The 19,439-nt window shown below is 46.1% G+C and overlaps 1 protein-coding gene across 2 annotated transcripts in view; it reads right to left on the bottom strand.

Annotated features, from left to right (window-relative positions):
* Positions 1-19,439, bottom strand: part of EVA1A (eva-1 homolog A, regulator of programmed cell death) — a 74,798-nt gene that overhangs the window by 48,309 nt on the left and 7,050 nt on the right. Inside the window, exon 1 of one of the 2 annotated variants that reach the window (XM_003268717.4) lies at positions 17,141-17,400. The exons of the other annotated variant lie outside the window; for it this stretch is intronic. The gene's annotated coding sequence lies outside the window, so the exon portion shown is untranslated. Of the gene's footprint in view, positions 1-17,140; positions 17,401-19,439 lie in introns of those variants that run through there. 2 annotated transcript variants of the gene reach the window in all.

Genomic DNA, 19,439 nt, shown 5'->3' on the forward strand with positions numbered 1-19,439 from the left:
GGACCTGTGTGGCTTCTTGGGGAGGTGGGTGGCTTCTACCTGAGACCTTCCTAAATATTCCTCACCAGGGGGAACTAGTCCTACAACCACATAGGACCTGCCTTGTGTCAATTCAATTGAATTCAGCACAGACAAACTGCTGAGCTCCCCGGAGGTGAAAGCCCTGACCTGGGCAGATGTTTACCTGATCAAAACAGGGAGGTCTTCCCAAGCCAGCCCTGCTAAAGATCCCACCTGAGACCACAATTTTCTTACACCTTATTCTAATACAATGGAGGTCAACTTACTCATTTCAAGGGTTCTAGAAATGTTTGATTCAAATTACATTTAAAAATATTTTTAAAATGGTAAACACAGACAAGTGTGTGATACCAAATGTGAACAATCATAGACCCCAGTGGTTTACATGAGCCACAGGTTATAATATACTCATGCCCGCCTCAGAATAAAGGTTCTCCTGCCAAAACCATGAACATGTTTGAACATATGTAGATGTGTCATTAATTGGGAAAGCTGTAGTTCCAAAAAGATCTTTCAACAGTTCAGATCCATGCAAATATTCTTATGCTGTAAAACTGTATGAGCAAGTACACTACCATCACCCTGGCCTCCTAGCGCCATGCTCAGTTAAAGGCCAGGAAGGGACTTCCCTGGAATGTATGCTCTTATAAAGACACAATACTAAACTATACAGTAATATGTGACCACATAACATGTTGTACCATGGTAAGTATTACCAGTAGCATTATTATTAGTATTATTAGTATTACCAGTAGCATGCTTATTTTGATCTTAGACTGATCAAGACCAACAGCAATGCAGGGCCATTCTATTACTGCTTTTCTTGTGGCCGATAGTGTCAATGATGAAACTGACAACTGAAGTTTGAGCTCAAAATGCCAGATTAAACACGTTTTGCTGTGTTAAAGGCTTTAAGTGATTACTACAGAGAAACAAACACTGGGGTTTCTGAAAAAAAATTAATAACATAATTAACCTCTCATGATGATACAACATAATTTTGGGAAGAATTTTCTGCCAAAGATATAAATTGGTGAATCTAAGTGAAAGAATCTGTTCCTTCCCATTAGACCTCTTATAATTAAACAATTGTTACATAGTGTTAGTGAGTCAACATTAAAACCAATTCTTCCTATATTTATCTTTCATGTTTCTAGATCATTGAAATCAGAATAGCCTGAATCTGTAAGGTATCCTGTCTAAAAGTGCTATAATTTCCAATATCTAGTTGTTGCATGTTGTCCGGTCAATATAAAATACAGGGGTGCACTTGATAGTGAGAAAGTCATGAGGCTGCAATATTCATCCCAAACCCTGAATTTCAAATTTTCGTAACGTTCTCATTGTTTTCATTAACTGTATGTTAAAAACTAAATTTATCAAACTAATATATGTAACAAAATGTTGGTTTGCCCTGTTATAGTCATTGATATTCCACATAAGATTTCATTGAAGAGTTTTAATGCTGAAAAGTTTCCAAAAATCACTGTAACATTTAATATATAGGAAAAACCCAAAATATGAAGCAGGAAAAGATGTAAGAAACAGATCTTTTTGGTTAGAAAGGCAGAAGTAGAAAAGGGTGAGAGTAATTCAACTGCAACTCCAGATACAAGCTTGAGAATAAAAAAAAAATGCTTTTTGAATCAATCAATGAAGCAGAAATAGTGTGTCCCTTGCTCCTGGAATTGGGAGAGGGGAAACTTTGGGACTGGAGAAACAGAGAAGGCCATAGAGGAAGTTTTGCTTTCCCGATGAGAATCATCTTCCCATAGGCAAATAAGAAGGCTTCTCTGTGGGAAGCAGGGCAGACCAAAGAGATGATGGTCAGTGGGTAGCCAAGTGTAGCCACTGATCATTAGGGTCAGCGTGACTGAGGTGTCAGCACAACAGAAAGGAGGCCTTGAGCAGTGAGGTTTCTGGACTTGTGGTAGAGAAAAAGTGGTGACCAGACATGTGATTCCGGGGAAGGAGGCTAAAGGGAAAGTTCCAGCCTGGAGGGCAGGAGCAAAGCACAGGACACAGAAATCATTCATTCACTCGTTAATTGATGAAGCTCCTATTAATACACGCATTTGATTGGGCACTGCAGTTACAAAGGTAAATAAGCCTCAGTCAGCGTCTCCTAGGGGGAGGAGAGGTTGTTACCAAGGGGAAGCCCAAGCAGCTACAAGGATGGCAGAGGAAGGCGCCATAGCTTCCTGGAAGAGGTACCCCCAGAGGTCAGTCTCAAAGAAGAAGTAGGAGTTAATCAAGCAGATAATAGCTGAGAATGGGGGAGGAGGGGCACCTCTCAACTCAAAGAGCGTTCCTGGAGAAAGACACAATTTGAGAGAGAATTGTACAGCTGGGAAAGAGCAAGCGGATGAAAATAAGTGAGGCACAAAGTGAAAGGAAGGGAAAGTGAGAGAAGAAACTGTTGAGGGGGCTGGGGCCAGGTCGTGGGAGGCCTGGTGTGTTCTGCAAGGGAGCTCAGACTCTCTCCTACCAGCAGTAGGGAGCCACTGAGGATGCTAAGCTGGGAAGCTGCACTCACACTTCCCTATTCAATTTCTCCACACTATTTGCTTGTGTGGCCTCCCATAAGCATTCGCCAAGAACAGGAACTATTTTTTTCATCTTTTCACCTTTATACCCTTGGAGCTTAGCATAGTCCCCAGAATGCATCAGGAACTTAGCACTTATTGTTATATGAACTAATGAATGAATGAGCAAAGTGCCAAGTAGGGAAAGAGGAGGCTGGGGGGAAAATGCAGTGAGTGAAGATGAGAGACCACTGTTAAATGCAAAGGCTAAGGAGTTAGAACAGAAATCTATCTGAAATGTAGTAATAAAAGTACATGCAAATGTAGACAAAATCTTCATGTCCCAAGCAGTGTATATAGGAAGTGGATGGAAAAACTGACCACAGATGAAGATACTTTGGAGAAGGAACTGGATTGAGATCCACTCAGGGACCTTGGTCAGAGGAAGCTCCTGAATTCTTCTTGCGAAAGGGTCACATTAATGGTTTAATTGTGTCTTTCCCCCTAAAAACATGGGAACTCCTAATTTCCAACACCTCAAAATTGTCCTTATTTGGAAATAGGGTCTTTACAGATTTAATCAAATTAAGACAAAGGCATTAGGGCAGGCCTCAACCCAATATAACTGGTGTTCTTATAAAAAGGAAATTTGGACACAGACACACACACAGCGAAGATGATGTGAAAAGACACAGAAGACAGCCATTAATAGGCCAAAAAACACCTAAGGCTACCAGAAGCCATGGGAGAACCCTGGGACAGATCTTTCCCTAGAGCCTTCAGAGAGGGCATGGCCCTGCTGACATCTTGATTTTGGCCTTCTGGCCTCCAGAATCATGAGACGACACATTTCTATTATTCTAAGCCACCCATTTTGTGATATTTTATTATAGGAACCCGAGGAAATGCATACAGGCTGGTAGTTAAAACAGATTAACACTTGCAGCCGACTTTGGTATTTGTCTCCCCTACGTGCATTCCCTTGTCCTCCTTGCTGGATGGGTCTTAGAAGAAACAGAGGGGAAAGAAGGGAGCTGCACAGGCTCATGGATGGGGCTTCGTGCCACCCACTGGGTGAGGGGAAAAGATTCTGCATCTCAGGAATGGTACAGGCTTTGACACCAGACCCGGGTTAAATCTTAGCTCCATTTACCAGCTATATGGCTTTAGGCAAATGACTTGCAATTTTCAAACTTCAATTTGAAATAGGAAATACAGCTTAACATTCTAAAGAATTCTTAAGAATTATGCTTAACAAGGAGATAATCTATGTAATACACCAAGCACGATGTCTAGAGACCAGCAGGTGACCTCCCAGATGTGCGCATGATTGTGAGTCACACACCAAGAATACCCAAGATTTTTTTTTCCTTCTCTGGAATAATCAGTCCACTGAGCATTAAAAAAACAACTAGACATGTTCTCATTAAATTGGTCTGCAGTCCTGTCATTTTTACTTTGGAGCACACCACAAACCATTTCTCCCCATCATCCCTTCCTTAAGTTCCCTGAATTAAAGCAATAGCTCCTAACTGGCTCCCTCCTTCCATTCTCTCCCCATCCTCCAATTCAGCATTCACAGAGTCACCCACCAGAATTATCACTCTAGAGCAGGGGCTGGTAAACTACTGCTCATGGGTAAATCCAGCCCACTGCCTGTTTTTGTTTATAAAGTTTTATTATCACATAGCTACACTCACTCATTTGCATATTGTCTGTGGCTGCTTTTGTACTATAGTGGCAGAGCTGAATAGCTATGACAGACTGTAGGTCCACAAAGCTTAGAATACTTACTATCTGATCCTTTACAGAAAAAGTCTGCCAGGCCCTTGGTAAGTTGCCATTCCCTTCAGTGACTTGCCTCTCATACAAAACCTACATTGAGTAGTTGGCCCTTGCCTGTCTTTCCTGGCTCATTTTTCTTTTATTTATTTATTTTTGAGACAGGGTCTCATTCTGTCACTCAGGCTATAAGGCAGAAGCATGATCTTGGCTCACCGCCAGCTCCACTTCCTGTGCTCAAGGGATTCTCCCACTTCAGCCTCCCAAACAGCTAGAATTACAGGCTCATACCACCATGCCTGGCTAATTTTTTTGTATTTTTGGTAGAGATGAGGTTTTGCCATGTTGGCCTGGCTGGTGTTGAACTCCTGGGCTCAAGCAATCTGCCTGACTTGACCTCCCATAGTGCTGAGATTACAGGTGTGAGCCACCCTGCCTGGCCTCCTTGCTCATTTCTTGCCACTCCCCTATGTCCCACTCTTGCTGATTGAGTCCCCCCAAACACCACGTGTTGCCTCCACCTGTAACATCTCTACTCCCTTTCTGCATGAAAAAATTTCACATATTCTTCAAGATTATTTTTAAATGTCCCTTCCCTCCGAAGCCTTCCAGCCCTATTCAAGGGTCAGGCACTCCTTCCTTAGAGCTCCCTTAGCACCCTGTGACATCCCTTCAATAGACAGCATGTAGTAGAGAGTGAATATGCATCTACAGATCTTTCTCCTTTACTGGACATCCCCAACCTAAACCTCTCTCATTCCCTCCTAGAGCACCCTGTTCTTGTCCAGGATAGCAGTTACCAGTTTGTAATCATCATGTATTTTATTTGTGTATTTACTTCTTGAATGCCCATCCCCTAATAACTGTGAGCCCCGAGAAGGCAGGAACTAAGACTACCAGAATCACCATCACTTTACCATCACCTAGCCTTGAGCCAGCCACATAGTTGTTCAAATTATTAAATGAACTGATGACTGGCTAAATGAAAACTATATATATATATATATAACTAATAAATCAAATACAAGTGAAAGAGAATCTAAGGTATCACAGCTGTTGCTTTATGGGCACACAGGGTACTGCCTCCCAAACCCTTTTGCACCCTGCCACAATCCAGAAAGTTGGATGGGCAGAAGCACCAGTGATAGCTTAGATGTGGCCATCTGACACATGTATACAGCCCTGTGCACTCATTTGTGGGAATCAGTGTGGAATATGTACATAGGCCTTTCTCATGACAGAAAATTCAGACCCTGTGGAATAGGAATAAAGCCATGTATGGGATTATGTAACTTCACTGAACCACATTTGTGTGGAGCCACACAGCATCCCAGCCACACCTTCCTGGGGAAGCACTTCCACCACTCCTTGTCTACTGAGGAAAAGTGGGGCAAAACACCTGCAGCTTCTTCCCTCTGATGGAAGAAAGAGTCCCTAAGGAGAGTGCCCTGTCTGTCCATCACACCCACACCCAGCCAAAGGGACTCTGCACATGCCCACATCCAGGTGAGAGATCTGGCTGGGAGGAGAGTGGGGAGGGGTCCGGCAGGGATGATCCTTCCTTGCCTCCTACAGTGTCCTCCAGTACCTTCAAGCTGTCCTCCAGGGAACCTTCAAGCTGGAAATGTGACTCTTGAATGATGCACTGTTTACTTTTCCTGATACCTGAAGGCTCAAGATCAAACAAATAATTCAGCTGAGCTGCTGCTTTGTGTGGGGAAAGAAAAATACCCCAAGGCCATTTCCTGTGTGGCCTTTTGGATTCAGGATGGTGCCCTTTGGGAGAGCCCTTTCCATAAAGGCCCTCTGTGAAGGTGTGTGCATTTCACTGAGATGTTTCCAAAAAGAGCAAAAATGCCATTTCAACCAACGCAAATATATGAAGTTGGCAGCCAAACTCTAATTCCAGCCCTGAGCCTCAGGGATGTCGGCACCATGAACATGAACCAAGGCAAAGCTGAATTTCTTGTTTAAGTCAAGCTTTTAACCCTCTATGGTATCTGCCTCTGGTCTGAACAAAAGAATCTTAAGTATGAAAACAGAGATTGTCTTTGCCCCTAGATAAAAACATCTTCTGGGATGGCTTCTGGGAGGCTCTGGGATGCAGCCTCTAAGCCTGGTAACAAAGAATTCATAGGAAATGCCCCTATTTTTCCATTATTAAGAACTTAAATGGCAGTGGTCAAATCCTCTAGGGTCATTCCAAGCAGAGGGTTGTCACTCCAGCAAATCTTATAATGGACCTTTCATTTCCTACAAGATCTAAACAACTCTCTATCTCCTCTCATATATTTGCCTTCATCTCCAACTACCTTTCCCTTTGCTCAGAGAAGCAGGTGTCTCTTCTCCAGTCCAAAGCTGGTGTCTCCTCCCCACAACCCCACTATGCTCTAGGTCCTCTTCCTTCCTCCTAAAACCTTGGTGCTGCTGCCATCCTTACCTCCAGGTATCTACATAGCAGATGCCAATTCCCCATGCCTGAAGTGGAGCTTCAGCACATCATGCTCTATTGAAGAATACTTTGAAGGCAAATTGAGTGGATGATATACTGAATGCACCTGAATTTGACATGGTCTGGACTTAACAACAAGTGATAAGTCACCACTGGGCATTGTGAAAGAAATTTTCTCTGCTCCACCTAATAAAAGCTGAAGACCTGAAACACCTATCCAGAATTTCTTTAATGATGTCCAACTACCAACATGGAAGCCATCCAGAATATGAAGAGAAATATTAGAAATCTGTGTGGAAAAGAGAAGCGAACATGGAGACACCTCTCCCAGCATGCATAGTCCATTTGTGGCCACACTATAATAATATGTGCTGGTCGGGTAGGCACGGTGGCTCACGCCTGTAATCCCAGCATTTGGGAGGCCAAGGAGGGCAGATCACAAAGTCAGGAGTTCGAGACAAGCCTAGCCAGCATGGTGAAATGCTGTCTTTACTAAAAATACAAAAAATTAGCCGGGCATAGCAGCATATGTCTGTAATCCCAGCTACTTGGGATGCTGAGGCAGGAGAGTCACTTGAACCCAGGAGGCAAAGGTTGCAGTGAGCCAAGATCATGCCACGCATTCTAGCCAGGGTGACAGAGCAAGACTTTGTCTCAAAAAAAAAAAAAAAAAATGTGCTGGTCTTTTCCATCTTTAAAACACTGTCTCTACCTAATACCTCTAGCTGCTGTCTTTTCTCGCATGTTACTTTCATAGACAGGCTTCTAAAAACAATTGCTAAAGTTTGGTATGTCCACTTCCTCACCTCACATTTGTTCATTAGCTCCCGTCATCTGTTAGACTCCCCTCATCTGTTAGACTCCTCTCACCAAGTTGTCAATAGCTTTGGAATTTCCAAATCCATGGACATTTCAGATCTCTCATTCTTCCATATCATTTGAAGCTGTTGATCCCCCTCTCCTGGAAACTGTCCTCTTCCACATCCCAGTCTCCCATTTCCTCCTGCCTTTCTGCACATCCCCTTTCCTGTTGACTTCACTGGGTCCTCTCCTTCCTTCCCTGAGGTCAGTGTTGTGCCCTAGTACCGCCACTCTCGGAAGCAATCTGGCACAGGCCTGGCATCCTGATAGCTGACTTAAAATCCTAGGTCCATGACTTATAGCTGTGTGACCTTGGGCAAATTACTTACCATCTCTGTGCCTAGGTTTACTCAGCTGTAAAATAGGTAAAACAATAGTAGTCCTTCCTAACAATGGTTATTGAGAGGATTAATACACATAAAATGTTTAGAACACATAGTACACACTCAATAAACATTAGCTATTATAATTCCTCTTCCCATACTCCATAACCCTCCGTAACCAACTGATCCATGCCATGACTTCACTACCTTTGGTTAAGGTTTGTTTGTGGGCCGGGCACAGTAGCTCATGCCTGTTAATTCTGGCACTTTGGGGGACTGAGGCAAGAGGATCGCTTGAGGCCAGGAGTTCAAAACCAGCCTGGTCAACATAGTGAGACCCTGCTCTACAAAAAGTTTTACAAATTAGCTGGACATAGTGGCATATGACTGTAGTCCCAGCTACTCAGGAGGCTGAATCAGGAGGATCGCCTGAGCCCAGGGGTTCAAGTTCAAGACTGCAGTGAGCTATGATTGTTCTGCTGCATGCCAGCCTGGTTACAAAGTGAGACTCTGTCTCTTAAAAAAAAAAAAAAAAAATGTTAGCTTTCTTGTAAATCTTGAAGACTTTTCTCCTGAATGTCAAACCTAGAAAACATCTGCCCACTAGCCATCTCTCCCTGACTATCTTAATATTCAAACTCAGCATATCTGAAACTGAGTTCATCGTCCTTCCTATAAATGCTGCTCCCTCCTCCCCGTCCCTTCTCTCTCCTAATGAATAGCCCGACTATCCTTCCCACTGGCTGCCAGGCCAAAATGTCAGAATCATCCTAGACTCCTGCCCCTCCCTTACTCCCCCGTTCAGTCAGTCACCAAATCATGCCAACTTTATTGCCAAAGGCTTTCTTGACTCTGACCAATTCTCCACCCTAATTACCAGTGTCTTATTAGAACCTCATTATTTCTCACCTAGATGATAGTAAGTCACAACAATATTAAAAATAATACTGGCCACTAGTATGACTTGCCAATTACAAATAAACCACTGTAGTAGACATTTCACATACTTCATTGTATGTAACCCTGACTACCATGCATACCATCCATAAGGGAGGAAGTAGAGTCCACTGTTTTCAGATAAGACAGAGGCTCAGAGACATTTGCTAAACAGCCCAAGTTACAGGGAGTGTGGCTGGGAAGGAGGCTGAGATGTATCTGACTCCAAATCCCAGGCTTTTTCATCCCCTAAACTGCGGTAACATGCTAACTGGTCTTCTTGCCACCTATCTTATTCTTCTCCAATATTTACTCTATTGCCAGAACAGTATTAGAACAAAATGTTGACCCAGTCTCTCCTCTGTGTGAAATCCTGCAGTAGCTCCCCACTATCTTCAAAGTAAAATTCCAATTCTCTAGCAAATCCAGGTGTGATTACCTTGCTCCTTCACAGACTGACTTCCTTTGTCCCCAGCCATGCCTATCTGCCTTCCCTTCTTGAAGCAGCCCTGGCCTACTCACCTGGACATGCTGGACTTCTCACTGGCCCATCTGCCTAGGCTCCACTTCTCCTCTCATCAGCCTGGATGCTCAATCTCAGCCTCTTTGATGCATGCTGTCTTGGACTCACCTGCTCTCCGAGCTGAGTTTAGGTGACCCTCCTGTGGGTGCACATAGCACCCTGTGATTGCCTCTAGTGTGGCACTTTAGGGTAGTACGACATTCATTGATTGAGTATCTACCATAGGCCAGTTTACAGTAGGCTCTGGTGATTTGGGAATCAACAAGACATATGTCCTGATTTCAGAGAACTTACTGTAATGAGAGATGGACAGCAAAACATTGCATTACTATCTCTGATTTCCCCGTCTGTCTCCACACTGGATTGCTGAGCTCCTTGGGCACAAAGAGTATCTTGTTCATCCCTGTTTCCAGAGCCTGGAACTGTGCCTGGCACATGAGGGTGTCAGTAAGTGTTGGCAGCTTGAGCTGAGCAGACACACCAAGGCCACCAAGCTGTCTCTGTGAGCACATTAGCACACCCACAGGAACACTTTTACTTTCATGTGTGTCTTTTTCAGTCTACATGTCCAAGACATTGTCTTCTGAAGTTCCACGAGATCCTACAGTGCACCCTGCTTTCGACATGCAGTAGGGTCTAACACTGGAGAATGTCCAGGCCAACCATTCCTGCCCTGTGTGACTGACCCACTAGGAGATTAAAGGACCGAGGCCTCATAACAAGTAAATGGCATTGCTGACTCTCTTCCAGTGCTCATTCTGCCCACCCTCAGGTTCATAGCGACATCTCAGTGCAGCAAAGAAGGATGCCACTGTCAGAGATTGCTTGGCCAAGTGGCACTCAGGATGGGGGAACTCAGGAAAGAAATGCATGCTTCTTCCAGTAACAGGCCCTACCCGCCTCCTCCCATGGGCTGCCATGGCCTGTCTTGTCTTGACAAGATGAGCATGTTTGTGGAGATGCCCAGAGAAAGACAGCTTTAGGCAGCCCTTTTGATCGAAGTTCCCTTGCAGACACAAGATCCCCTGAAGTCTGTTCCCTGCAGCTACCAGCCCCATCTGAATGACAAGGGCAGGAGGGGGCAAGGCAAAAGGGGAGAGGCTTAAATTACAGCAGGTGTTTTGTAAAAAGTCTTCTTTTCCTTGCAAGTTTATGGTTGCTTCTCTACTAAGCAGCATTTCCCCCTCCTCTCACCACAGAGGGCAAAGTGCAGGCTGCCTTGGTGATCAAACAGGGGGCAAGAGGAGGAAGAGAGTTTTTGAACCCCAGAACAAAGAGAGTCTCACTGCCCCCAGGCATAGCCTCAGACGCCAGGCTGGGGAGAAGGAAAGGGGGAAAAGCGGGGAGGAAATGGCCATTCCTATCCCAACCACAGCGGCCCACACTCTTTCACCTTCTTTTTCGAAAACAGATTTTCTAAAATTATCTTTGATGATAACAGCTCTCTGGAGACTATCTGGAGCGGGATAAAGGGCTCAGAGTTTGGTGCCCTGGACCTGATTCTGGCTCTGCCTTTTAGTTGTGGGTATGACCCTGATTCCTCCTCTAATACAGACCTCAGAGGGTGTTTGTCAGGATCCATGCAATAAAGGCAGCTAAAGACCCTAGCACAGTGCCTGGCACTCACCCCAGGTTATAACTGATCTCTAGGAACCACTCCTGGGACCACTTCCCTGGAGGAAGGATGGTCCCCAGAAGAGAGGATTCTTCTCCCTGTCTCCATTTCCTGATCCCTGGCTAGATTGAGTCTTCTCTACTCATATCTTCTCTGTCATGGCACTAATCCACCATACTGTGTTGTCTGTTTTCTTGTCTATCTCTTCCTTTAGACCATGAGCATCTTGAGGTCCAGGAATGGGACTTCCATGCTAGAGCATTCATTCACTCATCTATCACTAAGTGCCTCCTATGTGCCAGGGGGTCACTAAGTGGTGAATAAATGAGTAAAGCCTGGGGATGACCTATAGAAGGACCTACATCAATTGTCTATTCAATAAGCATATGCACCCATCCTCTGTGGGGAGCTCAATGCAATCAGCACATGCAAACAGCTTTGGGCTCAAAGAAAGACTGCAAATGGGAATGTAATTCCCAGGAAATGTGGCAATCCTAATAGCTGTTGATCTGCTGGATCACAGGCTGGATTGTATGTGAAACAGACTTTAGCATCAAAATTCAATCTCTCTCTCTCTTTCTCTCTCTCTCTCTTTCTCTCCCACCTCCCCATCCTTCCCTCTGTTTCTCCATCCCTTTCTAAGTCTGGAGAAATTTAGCAATTGCTTAGCAATTCATATAGAATTTTGGACGCTCTAAAGGTAAAACCCAGACTCCAGAGGGGCCACTCACATAGCTCATCAGCTAGGACTTTGAAAAGAAAACGAAACAACTACCCACAACCTCCCAGCTCAGCTTTGTTTTTGATTGTGATTTTTTTTTTCTTTTTCAGTTTTTTATTTTATTTTATTGTTATACTTTAAGTTTTAGGGCACATGTGCACAATGTGCAGGTTTGTTACATATGTATACATGTGCCATGTTGGTGTGCAGTACCCATCAACTTGTCATTTAGCATTAGGTATAACTCCTCATGCCATCCCTCCCCCCTCCCCCCGATTGTGATTTCTTTGCTTACTAGAGACAGCGTCCCTCCCTGACCCGTGGGCTCTGGTTCCACTGCCTCAGGAGGAAACAAGGCCAGCATAGATAAGAGCAGAGCCACTATTCAAAGAGCTCAGCACACCTGAGCTTTAAATGCCCACTCCATTGTCTCAAAACAGTACAGAGACAGACTCCTGGACTGGTAAAATGTCAAAGTCACCTCCCCAGGCCCATCTCCACCCTCCAGTTCCCACCATATGCCTACATGTCTTCCAGGCCCTTTCTTGATTCTTACACATGCTGTTTCCTATCTGTAATGCTCTTTAATCACCAGTCCCTTCAAACCCGCCAAGCTCCCGCTTACACGTTAAGGCCAAGCTCAAACATCCTCTTCTCTCTGATGCCTTTCCTAACTCTTCTAGCAGAGATGGTACTGGTTCCTTTGAGCTCCCAGTTCTCTGCTCAGATCTCTTATTCCATTTAACACACTCCGATGATCTATTCACATGTCCATCATATGTCATGGACTGCAATCTTGATGGTACAAACCAGGTCTTCATCTTTGTGTCTCTGGCACCTGCACAGAGCTACTTATTGCACATGTATTCCAAGTCCACACTAATACCTCAAGGTTCTGCCACCACTCTAGTCTGAGACCAAATGCCCTTTACAGCACTAAACAGGGTTTCACACAGAGTCAAACAACAGAGTGCATTTCACAGAGAATACAGCTCAAGACGTAAACAGGGCAAAGTATATCTCCCTAGAACTAGACACACAAAGCAGGGGCCAGCTTCATTAGAAAGTCTGCTGCAGGTCAGTTAAGAGGTGCTACCCAAAGTGGCAGCCAACAAAGTGTGACATCAGAGGCCTCAAGACCTGGCACCAAGCCTGACATCCCCCTGACCTTTCTACCCTGGGCTAGTTTATCTTCTGTGCCAAGCTATAAAAGCCTCAGTATAAATACAAGTGATGCCCAAAGATCTTGGGTCTAACTTCTACTCAAGTCATTAATATCCTACAGGAATTTGTTTCTCAGGTCAGCCAGCTAGTGAACTAGGAGAGGGGATAATGCCAGGAGACAGTACGAGTCTGATGTGGGAAGGGGAAGGCAGTGCTATAGGGCAGTGGTTCCCAACCTTTTTGGTTCCAGGGACCAGTTTCCTAGAAGACAATTTTTCCACGGATAGGGGGAGATGGTTTCAGGATGAAACTGTTCCACCTCAGATCATCAAACATTAGATTCTCATAAGGAGTGCACAACCTAGATCCTTCGCACATGCGGTTTGCAATAGGGTTCATGCTCCTATGAGAATCTAATGCAGCCGCTGATCTGATAGGAGGCGGAGCTCAGGCGATGGCCCTGTTCCTAACAGGCCAGGGACCAGCCAAGGGGTTTGAGGACCCCACCATGGGGATCTGAAGAGCCTTGGATGTCAATGGACAGGAAAGTTCTTACCCTACTCCACCCTCAAAAGCAGCACTTACTAGAATGTTTCCCTGGCCCCTAAAAAACCCACAAGGCTTTACACATGCCAGGTGACCTCATCCCACTGAAGTTTTGGAGACAACCTGCCAAAACAAGCAAACTCAGGGGGATTACAGCTGTGCAGGACAGCTGTGGAGGAAGCCAGAGTACACAAATGTGCAGGTATTTGTGTAAGGCGGTCTAGCCCACAAAGCAAGTGGCCCAGGGACTAGCAAGGAGTGGGCTTGGTTTTCAAAGCCAAGGCTGCATTAGAAGCCATAGAAGATTCCAAGTTAGTTTAGTGATCAGTTGTAACCAAGTATCCAGTGTCAAACACAACTTACCCAGAGGGTCAGTGAGTGGCTCCAAATCTGCTTCTTTAACACCCCATATGGGTCATTAAATTGCCTTAGCCAGTTTTAACTTCAATAGATAAATGAGCCTACAATACGTGGAGAGAAGGTGTGCTTTGCATCTGATCAAGTATAATGTGGGAGACTCAGCTGGTGGCATTTATTTGTCCATCCCTCATTCATCAATTGGTTTCACCAATATTTATATGCTAGGTGCACACTGCAAAGGGCACATGCTCGGTAAGGACAAAGCTGGGGTCACAGAGTTTTCGACCCCAAGTCTGCACCTCTCTCCTCCAGGCAGGTGTGTGTTGACTCCATCCCCCCATCCCAAAAAAGTTAATCCTCTTCTAGCCCTGGCTATGTACATAGGCTCAATTTAGCATCAAGATCAGTGGTACTTGGAACTAACCCCAATGTCTTGCCCCTCTGTGGCTGGGGGCAGGGCAAGGAGGCAAGGAAAGGAGCAAGAGTTGTAAAAACAATGGCATAGTCTTAAATCACAAGCATGATGCAGGTGGAAAACCCAATGGACTTAGGCTCTCATTAATGCACTTAACAAACCTTATCTCACATTAACTGGGCACTTGTTATGTGCCAAGCACTGGGCTAAGCCCTTTACCTGCACAGTGTAAAGAGTATGTGTTTTGAAATCCAGATGTCTGTGTGAATCTTGGCCCTACCACTCATTAGCTCCATGACTCTGGGCAAACTGCTTAGCCTCTCTGTGCCTCTGTTTCTTTGTCTGGAAAATAGGGCAATACCATTAGTAACTATAAAGGACATTATAGGGTTTAAATGAGTAAAAACGCATAAAATGCTAAACTTGAACCATGTCCTGGAATTAGGTAGGCACTCAGTATTAAGATGAATGGTTATTATTCCATTAGTTAGTCATACTAGTCTGCAGAGAAGGTACGCTATTTCTTCTTACCAAGAAGGCTTTGAGAGACTGAGTCAATTTGACCAAGGTCAAGTAATTAACTTTTAACAGAGTTAATAAGTGGCAGAACTGAGATTTGAACGCAAGAAGCCTGACGCCTAAGCCTGAAACCATCACTGTGAGCATCGACGGCACTGAGCTAGATTCTAAGTATGTAAGACCGGGGGAGAGATAAAATACTGTAAGAGAGATATATTTATTTTAAAAAAAAAAGGTGGGGAGAGGGGAGGCTGAGGCTGAGGCTTTCCCCCAACCTGGGGCAGGGCAGGGATCAACAAAACGGTCTGTAGGAACTGAAGAATGATGCTTCACCCAAAAGGAGACTTAACTTCTAGTCTCAAAGATTGATTGCCAGCCAAGGAGGAAGAAGGGCATTCAAAAAGTCAGGACCTAGAATACCAAAAGAATAGCGGGTTGGGGGAATGTCAGGAACATTGAGGAAGTGGCATAAGGTGAGGCCAGTTGTGAAGAGCCATGTGTACAAGGCCGGGGGTTACATTTTATTCTGTAAAAACAGTGATTTTCAAACTTTAACATGCAGAGGAATTACCTTTAGTGCTTGTAAAACACCTGCAGATTCCCAATTCCCATCCCTTCTGTTAGCAATAGGGGACCAACAAGGGTGCTAAGGCAATATAGCAGCATGACCTGCTGTGGATTTGGCAACAGAATTCTGGCACTGGAATGGAGGGAAAGACTGGGACAGAGACTGGTATAATCAGCCAAACTAGAGCAGATAAAAGGATGAGAGCTGGAAATAATGGCACTCTTCATGAAGTGATACATTAAACCTGGGCTTCTCAACCTCAGCACTATTAACATTTTAGGCTAGATAATTCTTAAATCTTGGAAGTGGAGTGGGGGAGGGGGGAGATGTCTTGTGCAATACAGGATATTTGGCAGCATCCCTGGCCTCCACCCACCAGATGAATAAGCTCCTCTTCTACTTACATGATGACAGCCAAATATGTCTCCAGACATTGCTAGATGTCACTTGGGAAGTAAAATCAAAATTCTAGTTGAAAACCATTACTTTAAGCCTGCTTTACAGATGAGGAAATCCAGCTACAGAAAGGTACAGAAAGGCCCCAGCCAGGATTCAAGCTGGTGGTCTCACTCCAGGGCCTGGGCTCTTAGCCACTGTGCTTGACTGCCTTTATGGAAAGGAGATTCAAGTCAGCCTTCTGAACAATATTACACATTTTGTGACAGACTGGATGACAAGAAGGGGATGAATTAATAAGGTTCAAAGGTGAAACCTCAGTGCTTGCCGCTGAACTCAGAGGACAGTAGATAATAAGTAGTTTGGGTCTGAATAGAATCAAGGTGTATTAGGTCAAAAGAGAAAAAGCCTGGTCCCTTGTACTATGAGAAAGGAGGTGGCGGCGGGGGGAGTTGGGGGAACGGTTCTTGCTCACTAAAAAGAAGAATCTTCTGTAGGGCTGGACTTGAAGTGTGTGTGTGGTATAGACCAGCTAGGACCCAAATCCTGGCTGGGCCCTTTCCTAGCTAGCTGTGTGGCCCCATCTCATTTTGCCCGTTTGTAAAACAAGGGGTAAGAGTCCTTACACATAGGCTTGTTATGAGAACTCAGGCAGTTAATAAGAACAACATGGCAAGCCAGGACGATGTGGTTGGCACTCCTCTCCTTCCAGGACATCCTCATTTCCTCCATGCCCCAACGCCCTCCGTATTGCGTGCCAACACCTCCCCTTACCCCTCAAGAGTAGGGGTGGGGACCCCTACGCAGACCTCCCAGATAGAGCAGCGTGGACTGTCTGGGCGCCCCTCTCCAAAAGCAAAGCGTCCCACTGGGACTTTAGGGGGCGCCAACAGCCTTTCACTCCCTGATCCACTCGGCTTTCGGGGTCCTGGGGGTCGCCAAATGCGCGCGGCGAGTTGTCTGCCTCCGAAACAAACCAGGTAAATAGTCCACGGTGCAGCACGTACATTTCTGGCAGGTCCGCCCCCCGCAGGCTTGGGATCGAAGCCAGTCAGGCTCAGCCCAGCTCCCAGAGGCACAGGAGAGAGGCGCCAGATTTGGGAACGACCTGCTTTCCGAAGCTGGGCTGCAGAGGGAGGGAGTTGAGAGTTGTTCTATCCAGAAAGAAGCAGGGGGGCGAGAGAAGAAACAGGGAAGTGGGAGGAAGAGGAGGCAAAAAAGAAAGCGCTGGGAAGCAGAGTTCCCTGGGGGACCCAGCCTACAACACCTGGGCAGGGGCTTGGGAACAAAGCAGCGGCTTCAGGTCAGAAGTGCTCTGGGTGTTTCCGAAAAGAGGGCGCTCCGGAGAAGCTGGAGCCCGCTGGGGATGCCGGGTGCCCCAGAGTTCAGGGAGCGCTCTCAGGCGCCTCTTACCTTTGCTGGGGCCCCGGCGCGCACTTCCGGGGACTGCGCTTGGGGCGCGCGGGGCCGAGCAGGGGGACCCGGAGCTGATCACTGAGGGGCGGACGCAACGAAGCGCTGCCCGGAGCTTGGGCCAGCACCAGCACCTCGGAAAGGAATCCCGGCGGAGGGGCCGCCGGGGTCAGGGCTGGCCTGGGGACGTGGGGTCCCGGCCTGGGTGCTCACGGGCGGCGGCGCCAAGCCCCGCAGAAGCTGGAGGAGCCCGAGTCAGTGGGAGGAAAAGGTTGTCTCATTTCCTTCGATCTCCCCCCTCCTCCACCCGCTTGGCTCCGGACCTGCCCTCCCTCTCCCCCCGCCCCCTTCTGCAAGCCAGCGGCCCATGTGGGCGCCCACAAGACGCGAAACCTGAACGGCTCCCTCCGCGCCAGTTAGTTCACGCTCCCAACTCCTGCCTGCCTCCCTGCGCTGCTGACTGTCTGCAGGACCGGCGAGGTTCCCTATCGGTAGTCCGCAACCTATCCCGGTCCTCCAGCCTTTCCCCATGCTGGGACTAGCCCAGATTTGAAAGCAGACCTCCAAGCCCCTGCCAGCATCCATCCTCTCATTCCTGTCCCGTCGCCTGCTTTGAGCCTGTATTCAGCTACTCAACTCAGACAGGAAATAACCACTTACTTTGTTAAATGTGATCAATTTTTTTTTTCTGAGTGGGAAGTTAAAGCCTGATGGATAATCTCGAAGGAATGTTCATTTTTATCGGAAGAAATGCAGCTGAGGCCTCCGTTTGGCCTTTCTCTTTCAGGGTTGGGGTTTTGTTTGTTAAAATCAACAAGTATTTATTGAGAGTGATGGGCGCTCAACTGGGCGCTGGAAACGCAGAAACAACCAGAGGGACACCCTGTTCGTAGGCAATCATCATAGGGGATGAGTGCAGGGAGAGAACAGGTCCCGGGATGCAGTGGTCTCTGAAGAGATGGGTCACGGAGTGAAAGAGCCTTCTACAGAATCAAAATAAAAGCTTGGACAGAGGGAAGACGGAATAAGAAAGCCTTCAGGAAGTGGTCTAGCAAAGAACACAGCCAGGGCAGTGAGTGATGATGGGGAACAGGGAGGAAAATGTTATGCCAGTCCGTTAGGAAAGGAGAGGAGCTCCTAGAAGCAGTGGGATGGAACTGACAAGATCTGATGACCAAGGGCTTGAAAGGGAGAAGACGAGGAGAGGATGAAGGAGAGAGGTAACTCCCAGGCCTCTGGCTAGAGTAGCCAGTGACCAAGTGGATGACTAGAATCTCAGAGTACCTTCTGGAGCTGCTACTCCAAGTGTGGTCCAGAGACTGGCAGTACTAACACCACATGGAAGCTTGATGGAAATGAAGACCCTCGGGCCGCACTTGAACCACTGGATTAGTATCTGCAGCTTAACAAGATCCCTAGATGATTCAAATGTGTATTAGAATTTGGAAGCACTGCCCGCTAGACCACTGACTGTGTATTATACTGTATATTGGACTGACTGTATATTAGACTATGGAGCCCTGGGTGTAAAGGCCAAACACCTGGGGAGCTTTAAAAACCAATAGGAGGCCCCAGCTCCACCCTCACAAATATTTCTTTAATTGTGTGGGGTGGAGCTCCCACATCAGTTTTTTTTCAGATGCTCTCAAGATGATCTCATACAGCCAGAGATAAGAGCCACTGTTTCAGACTTACTCAAGAGCTACTTCATTTTACCTTGAAATGCTGCTTTTCAGAAAGGAAAACAACACCTATCTGTAGATGAAAATGTAAAGACAGGTTATCCCACTGTCATGCAGAGACAACTGGTCTGGTAGAAAGGGCCCTTGTTTCCTAAACTAATCAGGGAACAAGGCTGTAGCCTCAGACAGCACTAAATTACTCTCTGAACTGGAGAAAGTAATCCTCTCTCCGACCTCTGTTTCCTTATCTGTAAAAAGAATACACACTTGCCTGACTCCAAATTCCACACTCTGGCATGCAAGGTGCCATCATCAGAGCTCCCCCTAACTCTCCAGCTTTCCAGCAGGCATATGGAGAGGCTGTGTTGAGAAGCGGGGTTTCCTGATATAATACTACGTGTGTTAGCCAAGGGCACAGCCCTGTACGAATATCAGAGATCAGAGGTTTGTGTGCCGAGCACAGGAGCACACATACAATCAGTGCTCAGTAAATGTGTGTTGAATGAACTAATTAGTAAAGAAATAAATAAATAGGGCACAGGTGCCAATAGGTGAGCATAGACTTTCTATAGATGGGCCCTAATCTTGAGCCTATTTATTTGCCCCCCAGGCTGGAG

This window comes from Nomascus leucogenys, chromosome 14 (genome assembly GCF_006542625.1).
Source record: "Nomascus leucogenys isolate Asia chromosome 14, Asia_NLE_v1, whole genome shotgun sequence".
In the NCBI taxonomy this organism is placed as follows: Eukaryota; Metazoa; Chordata; class Mammalia; order Primates; family Hylobatidae; genus Nomascus; species Nomascus leucogenys.